This window comes from Delphinapterus leucas, chromosome 2 (genome assembly GCF_059928025.1).
Source record: "Delphinapterus leucas isolate spDelLeu-1000000601 "Yukka" chromosome 2, BTC_Dleu_Yukka2, whole genome shotgun sequence".
Taxonomy (NCBI): domain Eukaryota; kingdom Metazoa; phylum Chordata; class Mammalia; order Artiodactyla; family Monodontidae; genus Delphinapterus; species Delphinapterus leucas.
In genome coordinates this window covers 45,520,489-45,530,876 of record NC_143130.1, presented here as the reverse complement: position 1 = coordinate 45,530,876, position 10,388 = coordinate 45,520,489, and the positions used below count along the sequence as shown (strand labels likewise).

General features: G+C 43.1%; 1 pseudogene; it reads left to right on the top strand.

The window, feature by feature from the left end:
- The first annotated feature begins 9,061 nt into the window (after positions 1–9,061).
- On the top strand, positions 9,062–9,556 carry LOC149750012 (tetraspanin-5 pseudogene; annotated as a pseudogene).
- The last annotated feature ends 832 nt before the right edge of the window (positions 9,557–10,388 follow it).

Here is a 10,388-nt window from a genome sequence, read left to right as displayed (position 1 = left end):
TTGCCTCTCCTGCTGCCAGATGGGTACCTCTCAGAAACCAATGCTAGCTTGAAGAAAAATTAAATGTTGACTACCACTGAGAGGGCCTGTCTGCCAGATAACACAGACCTTCCAAACCAGGCCCTGGGATCCTCTATTCCTCCACAATCCCACTTTACCTTACAGTCAAATACACTCAACAAAGACTGTACACTGTAAGCAACAACTGAAAACATCCCTGTATGTTCACTTGGGAACAGATGTGCCCTAAGTAAATTCACAGACTGACAAAATTACACAGCAAATTTGGGTAACATAGGGGCAGAAAAATGTTCTCTTCTTCCCTAGGTTCTTTGGCTGGCCTAATAGTTAAATTGCCACAGTACAAGTGAACAGGGGAAAAACAGATTTAACTTTATACATACAGGAGTCTCAAAAAAATACGAGACTCAAAGAGATGACTAACACAGGCAGCTTTTATACCTTCTAGACAAAGAAACAACAAATTTATGAAAAATTGCCAAGACAAAGGGGATTGGACTTCAGGTAGTAAATTAGTAAAGAAGTAACAAGTTTCTTGGCTCTAAATTCCCTATCTCTTGTGACAAGGATGCTCTCTACCCTCCTGTTACAGGGTAGGAACATTTCATGTGGGAGATTTATTTCCTGATTTCAGGGGAACAAAGGAAGATCATAGTGTTCTTCTTGTACCGACTGTTTCTTAAGTAACTTTAATTCAAAATAATCAATATGCCAAAGTGGAATCTTTTGGCGTGGCATATTCTGCTTCCTTTCAGCAATGTCAGATTGTCTAATGATGGGATCTCCATGGAGGCCAGTGAGTCCAGAGGAAGTTAAGGGAGATTTTGGGAGGATAGCTGGAGATATATGTGGAAAGGAAGGTAGAGCCAGATTAGGAAGGACCTTGAGTGACAACAGAGGGTGTTGAACTCATTGACACCTCGAAGTTTGAGGAGTGAAGAAGCACAGGTACATTTTAGACTAACCTGGAGGAAAGGAAAGGAATGGGGTCAAGCTTTTTGCTTTTTGGAAAATTTTTGTTTTGTTTTTTTCTGAGAAGCAATATTTCCTTTGGAATGAAAAGTAAGAGCTATTAAAACGGAGCCCTCTGTGCTGCCCACATCTACCTGGAAACTCATAGAACACAGCACAGGCTTATCTAAGGGAACATTTAAAGATCAGTCCCACTGCTGGTGGACTTCCATCTCCCAGAGCAAGAAGAGATATTAGAACCTGCTGGGCATTTAAAATACACTTTATTTTCCTTCTCAAAATAGATTTGATTCAAAAATAGTTCTACTGGTTGAAAGTGCAGCTTAAAGATAAGAAACAAATTGTTTAGAGCACTATGCCAATAACAGAAATGAATATAAGCTTGAAGACTGCAGTGGCCATCATCAAGAAAGCCAAACACCCAGGACCCCCTTCTTGTGTGGTTTACAAATTTTGCCCGCTGAGCCTACTAGAATTTACATCTTGACACTATGCCAAAGAAATAAGGTCTGGAGACAAGCCTTCATCCAACTGACACTGCCTCAGAGCATCCCTCACCTGAATCACCCCAACATGGTCAGCACACTTCCTCACAGCCTAACATCTCCTAGTGGTTTCTTCAAACCACTGTCCTCAAATTTGGCCTTGAAGGACCCTCGCTAAACAATGCCCACTCCACCTCCCCAGCTGTATTTTCTCCTTTTCTGATAACTCCTCCTAGGGGACTAGCCTTACTGAATTGTCATCATTATAGTCACTCATGTGTTCCACAAATACTTTGGGGGGGAGGCATACCAACTACACAGCAGGTCCTGTATCAGGTGCTGGGGACACCAAGGGGGATATAACAAGCTCCTGCCCTCATGTCCCTTACAGTCTAGTTCATAGACATTTTACTAAACCTAAGAACAACAGATTTCTGTAAGAAGAGGGTCCTTTCTTCACACATAAGATAGTCTCCATCTTCTGGTGTGTTACAATCTTTAGAAGTAGATCCCCCCCCCAAAAAAATACAGAAATGGCATTAAACTTAAATGGTTTGATACTCCACTGGGGGAGGGGGCATTGGTTGAAAATTTGGGTCTCTTCCTAAAAGACTAAAAACTTTGTGGATACAGATCTATGAGGAAAATGAAGAGTGGCATGGACAGATTAATATAGTTGATATCCAGGAGGATCCAAGACCTCCCCATCGTGCCCCAAAGGCAAGTCTGAGGACCATTGGCAGGGCTAAAGGAATTCTTCTTCATGTCTTTATTTACCTCCTCTCTCATCTTAGCCCTCGTCCATTTTTTTTCTTAAAACGAGCCTGCTCTTCTACCATATGATCCTGCAATGCCACTCCTGTGCATATATCCAGAGAAAAACATGGTCTGAAAGGATACATGTACCCCAATGTTCATTGCAGCTCTGTTTACAATAGCCAGGACATGGAAGCAACCTAACTGTCCATTGACAGATGAATGAATAAAGAAGATGTGGCTCATACACACAATAGGATATTACTCAGCCATTAAAAAGAATGAAATAATGCCATTTTCAGCAATATGGATGGACCTAGAGATTGACCTACTGAGTGAAGTAAGTCAGACAGAGAAAGAAATATTGTATGTTATGCTTATATGCAGAATCTAAAAAGAAATGATACAAATGAACTTATTTACAAAACAGAAACAGACTCACAGACTTAGAGAAAGAATGTATGGTTACAGGAAGAGGGGGAAGGATGTGGGGAAGGGATAGTTAGGGAGTTTGGGATTGACATGTACACACTGCTATATTTAAAATGGATAACCAACAAGGACCTACTGTACAGCACAGGGAACTCTGCTCAATATTCTGTAACAAACTAAATGGGAGAAGAATTTGAAAAAGATTAGATACAGGTATATATATAACTGAATCACTTTGCTGTGCACCTGAAACTAACACAACATTGTTAATCAACTATGCTCCAATATAAAATAACAAGTTTAAAAAAACCCCAAAAACTAGCCTGCTCTTTGCTACATTCCAGCCTTGCAATAACCCAGCCACGGAAGCGTCCCTCCTCTAGGGTTGCCTGCAGGTAGCAGCTTCTGCAGCTCAGGCCTATGGACTTACCACACGCTGCTCAGCTAGGGGCCCCTGATTTCTGCTGCCCAGTTATGGCTCCACCCTGCATCCCATCAGCCCGCTGCTCTCCCAGCCCCTGGAAACCTTCCCCACGTTTCTCACTTTGAAGAAACTATAAGTAGAGGCCTCCCAGATTATCTTGCTCTTACCAGTCCCCTGTAGTTCCCTGAAATAATATATATTTTTTAATTTACCCCAGTACATTCTAATTCTTGTCTTCGCCTCCTAATTATCCTGGAGTGACTCAGTCTCCGGGTGTGACTGTCCCTATGGTTCTCCTCTGCCCCCCACTCCAATGTATGACATCTCTGTAATTAGTGTCCTCCTTCTCTCCATCCTCGCCTCTAATTCAGCTTTGGCAAAGTATAAACTTTGTAATTAGAAAGAGCTCAAATGTTGCCAGGAATGCAAACACATTTAGTGCTAGAGCCTAGAGTTTTGTACAGTTCTGGGCTGCACTCCAAATCCTAGAGTAACAGCGAAAGAAAAGGGGAAAGAAAGGGACCCTTTAATGAGCTTGTAGTACATGTCAGGAGCTTTCTCACACACAAGCTCATTTAATCCTTTCAAAGACCTAAGAGGTGGGTTTAGGTAACAGGAGCTAAGTGAGGCCAAGAGAATCGCCCAAGGTCATAAACCTGGAGAGAGGCAGAGTCAGACTCACACCCAGGTCTATCCCTGGCAGCCTCTGCTGTGGTCTTTGGGCTTCTCCACTGTATTACTGAATGTCACAGATTATCTCAGTTTGATACCTGACAAGCCTGGCTACTTGTGTGATGAAATTCCTTCACATGCCTCTTTCCACTGTTTGGCTTTCCTGTTGAAATTACTCCTACCTATTTGGTAAGGAGAGATTTCAAATGATGTCAACATCTTAAAGAACTCTGCTTAAGCTATTCGAAGCAGTATTGCCACACTCACGCACTCTTGCAGCTGACTGCCTAGATCGTCAGCACCTTGAGGGCAGGATCCACCTTGTATTTGTCTCCCAGGTGGTAGGTTGCAGGACTTTGCACTAAAGGCACTTAATAAATACTTTATTACAAAAGAAAAATAAAGAGAAGATTGGACTCCTGCCCCACTGAAGCCCAGGGCAGTGGAAACCCAAATAACCCATCGGAGCATCCTTTCATCTGTCCTTGGATACCAAAATGAACTCTGAGAGAGCTATGTCCTGGAGTCCTGAGCAGGACAGAAGAAGGGAGGAGGTGGGTAGGAGGGAACCAAACTAGGTAACAGGAAGCTTATTTTTTTAAAAGATGTATCTTCCTTGTCCTCCTGTTTCTAAATTACCTTATTACTTAGAGGGTTGTTATCATATACCGTCTACAGGGAAAAGAATTTTAAGAAGACCTGGCAGGGATATTTTCATGGGCTCCTCAACAGCTATTGGAATCATCCTAGAAACAGATGGCGCGTCACTGCGACATGCTGTGTGAAGGACAGTTCCTGCTCAGGTGTCATCCGGGATCCACCCCCAGAGCTGCCGGCTGCCGCCACTGGGAGCCTTGAAACCAAAGACACCATGTCTCTCTGTGTTCCGTGAATATGGGACTGTCCCTAGCAAAATGATCTTTGGAAACTTTCACCTCTGAAATCAGCTAACCCAGTGTTGTTTTCTTTCAGAAGGAAAAATAAAAATACTTTCCTCTTCTTCATAAACCACACAGTCATGATTTGCCCTAGAGATCTAAGGAAAACAAGAGGTAATTTGCAAGCTGTTGTGCATATAAATAGAAGTGTACATACAAAGGTTTTTGCAAAATGGGGTATTGGAAACCAGCTGTTCAGCCACCAGTCAGTTTGTACTACATCAGAAATGCTGCCATTGCTTCCTGTGAGCTCAGGGACCCTGGCTTGACTGGTGATACCAATCAGGCCAAACAGACTTGATGGACGTGCCGCGAAAAAATTAGCTCTCAGTTTGCATGAACTGGATGAATCGCTTCCCTGGTGAGCACCTCACAGTACACACAGGCCATTTTCAGGGACAGGGACTAAAAAGATTCCTTACAGAAGCAATACTTTGCTTTAGACACAGGAGGCTTTCCACAGAGGAATTCTTCAGTCCCACCTTTTAAAATCTTCAGCAGAAAAAATGTTTTAAAGAAAACTGCTTGTGGTGCAATTTCACAACTTTTATAGAGTTAGCGTCTTGCCCTGGGCCTCCACCAAATGCTCCCTTCTCACTGTCTCAGGTCTCTCTGGAAGATGCACACACCCAGGGCTGGATCAGAGCCTTCTTTCCTGTTTGGGGTGATGTAGCTAAATAAGAGATCCTAACATCAGAACACTAGCCTTTCAAACTTCTAAATGGATCAGAAGATCCATTTTCCCTCCTCTGGACACCCCTGACTTTAAATTCACTCTGTCTATAATACAAGCAAGTCAAGAGGAAAGATAACATTTATATCCTTATGAACCCATCGGCCGGCAAACCAGAAGATGGGGGTGAGAATGGGCCCCCTCACTCCCACCCCCACTACCTCAAAATGATTGTGTGATTATTCGCTTTCAAGCAGGCCTTGCCCACAACACCCCCAGATGGACAGCTCTCCTCAAGTCCCAAGCAAACTGAAAGTGTTCCATCTGATTCTAATCCACAGAAATTCCTGAGGGGATTTCTGACTTTTACTGAATTGAAATTCAAAGTAGCAACCATAGTGAGGCCTTCGGAGAGCACCCCTATGTGGATCAGTGCACCATACATATACGAAAACAGTCTACATATGGCTCTATGCATGGGGAACCTTCTGCAAGGGTGAAGTTCCTTAACAAAATATTAACAGTAGTTACCTCTGGGAAAGGGGAATCAGGTACACTGTACCCAGACAATGAAACTTTCCAGAAGAAGAGAAGGAAAGGGAGCAGCAGCAATAAGGGACTTGTGAGCTTCTTTCTGAAGCATAGTGAGTTGGCAATATTTTAGTGTATGCTTCTTCCGGAAAATGAAAACTGGGGTCCATACTTCAGCCTTAGGCCAACTTGGGTTTGAATCCAAGTCCAGATCTCCTGCAAGTTTATTTAACCCCTCTCAACCTCAGTGTTTCCTACCTTATAGGGCGGTAGTGAGGAAGAGAAGAAAGTAAGTGGGTAGATAAATAAGCACAGCAGATGTGTGTAAACCTCCATAACTATGATTGATCTATTACCGTAACTCTCAACACATCACAAATGTGAGTTAATTTTTCTTCAAAATAAATAACCCTACTCAAAACTAAAAAAAGTTAGATATTTGAAAGAAATGAAGGCAGAGCCTTCATGCGCTGTCCAGTAGAACTTTCTGGGCTGCCCACGACATAGCCACCAGCCACCCATGGCTATTGAAAGCAGGAAATGTGGTTAGTGTGACTGAGGAACTGAATTAAATTTGGCTGGTGTTGGACAGCGCAGATCGAGAGGTACCCCGCTTTCACCAAGAGGGTAATGAGTTCCCAGACAGTGAGGACTAGATAGACGTTCTCGGTTTGTTAGAAGAGACCTCACACTAGACTCCAGCTCCCCAGACCCAAGCCCTGCTTCTACTGCATCTCAACTCTTCTCAAAGAAATTGAAGACGTCTGGACTGTTTTCACTGAAAGGCATGTGAAACCCAAGTTGGACCATAACAGGATGACCACACTTAGGATACTTTAAAATAAAAAAGTTAATAGTGTTTTTGAATAAAGATAGAAAGGCATTTCATCACAAAGGCTTAAGTCTTTCACTTTTACAGAGTTATTTGCATTTCAACGGAACACTCTCATGCTTCTTAAAAATGCTTCAATACAGAATGGAATTGTAACAGTAGGACTCCAGGCGGTGGGGGAATTGCCTTTAAGTGGAACTGTGCACTTGCCTGGTTACCTAGACTACTCGGAAGGCTAGCCCTGTTTATTTATTTTTTTAAATTTATTTCCTTGTTTTTCCCCCACATATATTTTTTATATAATTTTTAAGGGTTACACTCCACTTACAATTATTACAAAATATTGGCTATATTCCTTGTATTGTACAATAAATACATCCTTGTAGCCTACCTTATACCCAATAGTTTAAACCTCCCACTCCTCTACCCTTATAATGCACGCCCCCCCAAAATGGTAACCACTAGTTTGTTGTCTGTATCTGTGTCTGCTTCTTTTCTGTTATATTCACTAGTTTGTTGTATTTTTTAGATTCCACGTATAAGTGATACCATACGATATGTCTTTCTCTGTCTGACATTTGAGCATAATGCCCTCCAAGTCCATCCAAGTTGCTACAGATGGCAAAATTTTGTTCTTTTTTACGGCTGAGTAGGTTTCCATTGTGTGTGTGTGTGTATATATATATATATATATATATATATATATATATATATATACCACATCTTCTTTATCATTTCATCTGTTGATGGGCACTTAGGTTGCTTCCATATCTTGGTTATAGTAAATTGTGCTGCTATGAACATTGAGATGCATGTATCTTTTCGAATTTACTATTGTTGTTTTTTTCAGCTATAAACCCAGGAGTGGAATTGCTGGGGCATATGGTAGTTCTATTTTTAGTTTTTTGGGAAACAGTATGGAGGTTTCTCCAAAAACTAAAAATAGCCTTATTTTGTTCTGAATCACCTGGATCACAGGAAATAGGGTAGAACCCGCTGACACCTCAACCATGGTCTAAGCAAACTGGCCAGCTGGGTAAAGGCTCCCCACCACCACCACCAAATCCATAGGGAGAAAAGCTTATAGACCAAATCCAATCCTGAATCTTTACAAGCAAGCCAAGATTCTCAAAGAATAGTATGTGCTCTGTTCTCAATGGGCACTAGAATAGCTAGAGGTGCTTAGAAGGAACTGATTGCTGGGTTAAGGCAGTGCAGTAAGAAGGTGTGATTCCCAGCATTTACTGAAGTTTACTGTAGGGGTGCTGGCACGCTCCACCCAAGTCTCCACTCACAACTGGTCTGCAGCCTTCATTTCCCCGCTTCTCCCTAGAGACTGGCCTCACCCACGGCCATGCCCTTTTCCCAGAGACACCTGAAGCCAATGACCAAGTGACATGGGCATACAAAGGCCAGGCCCACCTGCCGCAGGGCAGGCCAACTCTATGGGTCTTTCCAGCTCCTGCACTCCCTGGAGAGATGAGACTGCAGCCCACCTTCTCCCTCTGGCCAATCCTGCTTCTTTTACTCCTTTAGGTGCTGCTCCCAAGAGCACTAATTCTGCATCCCAATCTCCCTCCACTTCCCAGGAAACCCCCTGCAATAGGTCCTGTGTGCCAAACACTGTCCTCAGGACTAACATGTACTTACTCTCAGAAGTAAGCACTGTTATTATCCTCTTTTTAAAGATAAAGAAACTGAAGTTAAACAGAGATAAGTAATGTTTCCAAGACACCCAGGTAGCCTTGGGAGATCTTGTGAAGATTAAGAAATGATGCATGTAAACACGCTTATAATAGTGACTAGCACGGAGTGAGTATTCACTTCATTCATTACTGTTTTTCATTCATTCTGTAAATATTTATTGAGCATCTACTATATGCCAAGTGCTCTTCTTGGCACTACAGATACACCATTGAGCAAAAGAGTCCAAGTCTCTGCCCTCACAGAGCTAGCATTCTAGTGGGAGGGGCAAGAAATATACAAATAAACAAGTAAATGTAAATGTCATGTGAGTGCTGTTAAAAAAGAAAGAAGCCCAAAATGGAGTCACTTATGCTAGACCCCACCAAGAGTTAATACCTAACCTAATTACAGTTTCAACCTTCCCCAGGAACGTGCCCCTTAACCAGCCAACCTGGAATTTCCTGATCAGCACTAGGAAATCCTCTGATAGACTCCCTCCACCCCTCTTAGGAGGGCAACCTTGCCTAAAACAATGAATTCTTTGCTAATTTCTATCCCCCCGCCCCCCCACACCCTCCCTCTCTACATTTATAAACCTCTCCTTTTCTGCATCTCAGTGTTGCTCCTTTCCATTGCTCGATGAGATGTTGCCCAATTCAGTGCTGCGGGCCTTTTGGAGCTGATGATTGGAACCTAAATATTTACTTCAGCTGCACAGATTCCAGTGCAAGTCGAGAGCGATGCAGCATGCCATTCTCCTGCTGTACTAAAGACCCCACAGAAGGTGTCATCAACCCTCAGTGTGGCTATGATGCCAGGCAAAAAACAGAAGTCGATCAGCAGTTTGTAATCTACACGAAAGGCTGTGCGGCCCAGTTTGAGAAGTGGTTGCAGGATAACTTGATCATCATGGCTGGTACTTTCGTAGGTATTGCATTGCTACAGATTTGGGGGATGTGCCTGGCCTGGAATCTGGTGAGTGATATTGAAGCTGTCAGGGCTAGCTGGGAGAGCCCCTGCAACAGCTGCTTCAAGACACTGGACAGACTCAGCCTTCCTGACCCTCCAGTGTGCTCAACTGATATCCATCCTGCAAGGACCCTAATCACAGAAGCGACCCGCAATGCCACCTGATGGAGCTGCCAAGAACTTACTGTGGGGGCGGGGAGTGTACAACTGGGAAATGCTGCTCACTGACAGAATTTTTTAAAAAATAACCAGTAAAAAAAACAATTGAATTGTTTTTAATAAAGCCAATTAGGTCTTCATATTTACTCAGTTGAATTTTTGTTATTTAACAGTGCCATGTAGACAAACCAAGGCAGGTTAAAAGCAACAGGAGACTACAGCAGTGAAAATGGGCTATTTTAGGTAGAGAAATAAGAAAGAACTCATTGATAAGTTGACATTTGAGTAAAGAATAGAAGGAAGTAAAGGAGTGAGCTGTGTAAATACAGTCAGCACTCCCATATCCGGAGGGTCCACGTCCATGGATGCAGAACTCACAGATATAGGAGGGCTGGCTATACTACACCATTTTATAGTACAAGGGGCTTGAGCATCCTCAGATTTTCGTATCCACGGAGCATCCTGGAACCAATCCCCTGCAGATTTTGAGGAACAACTGTAGTTGCAGAAAGTATTTCAAATAAAGAGGGCAAGTGTAAGGTCAGGAACAGTGAAAGATACTGAGCAGAGGTGTGACATGATCTGACAGATTTTAAAAGGATCACTCTGGCTGCTGCTGTGTTGAGAATAGACTTGGGATGGGCAGACAAGGAAGGGAGCAGGGAAGCCACAGAGGAAGGGGCCTTTTGCCGTAATCCAGAGCAGCAGCAGTACTTTAGGCTGAGATGGTTATGATGGAAGTCGTAGGAACTGTCAGACCTGGCTCCATGCTGGAGGTAGAGCCATCTGGATTTGCAGATGGATCGGATGTGGGGTGTGACAGCAAGAGAAGAGTCAG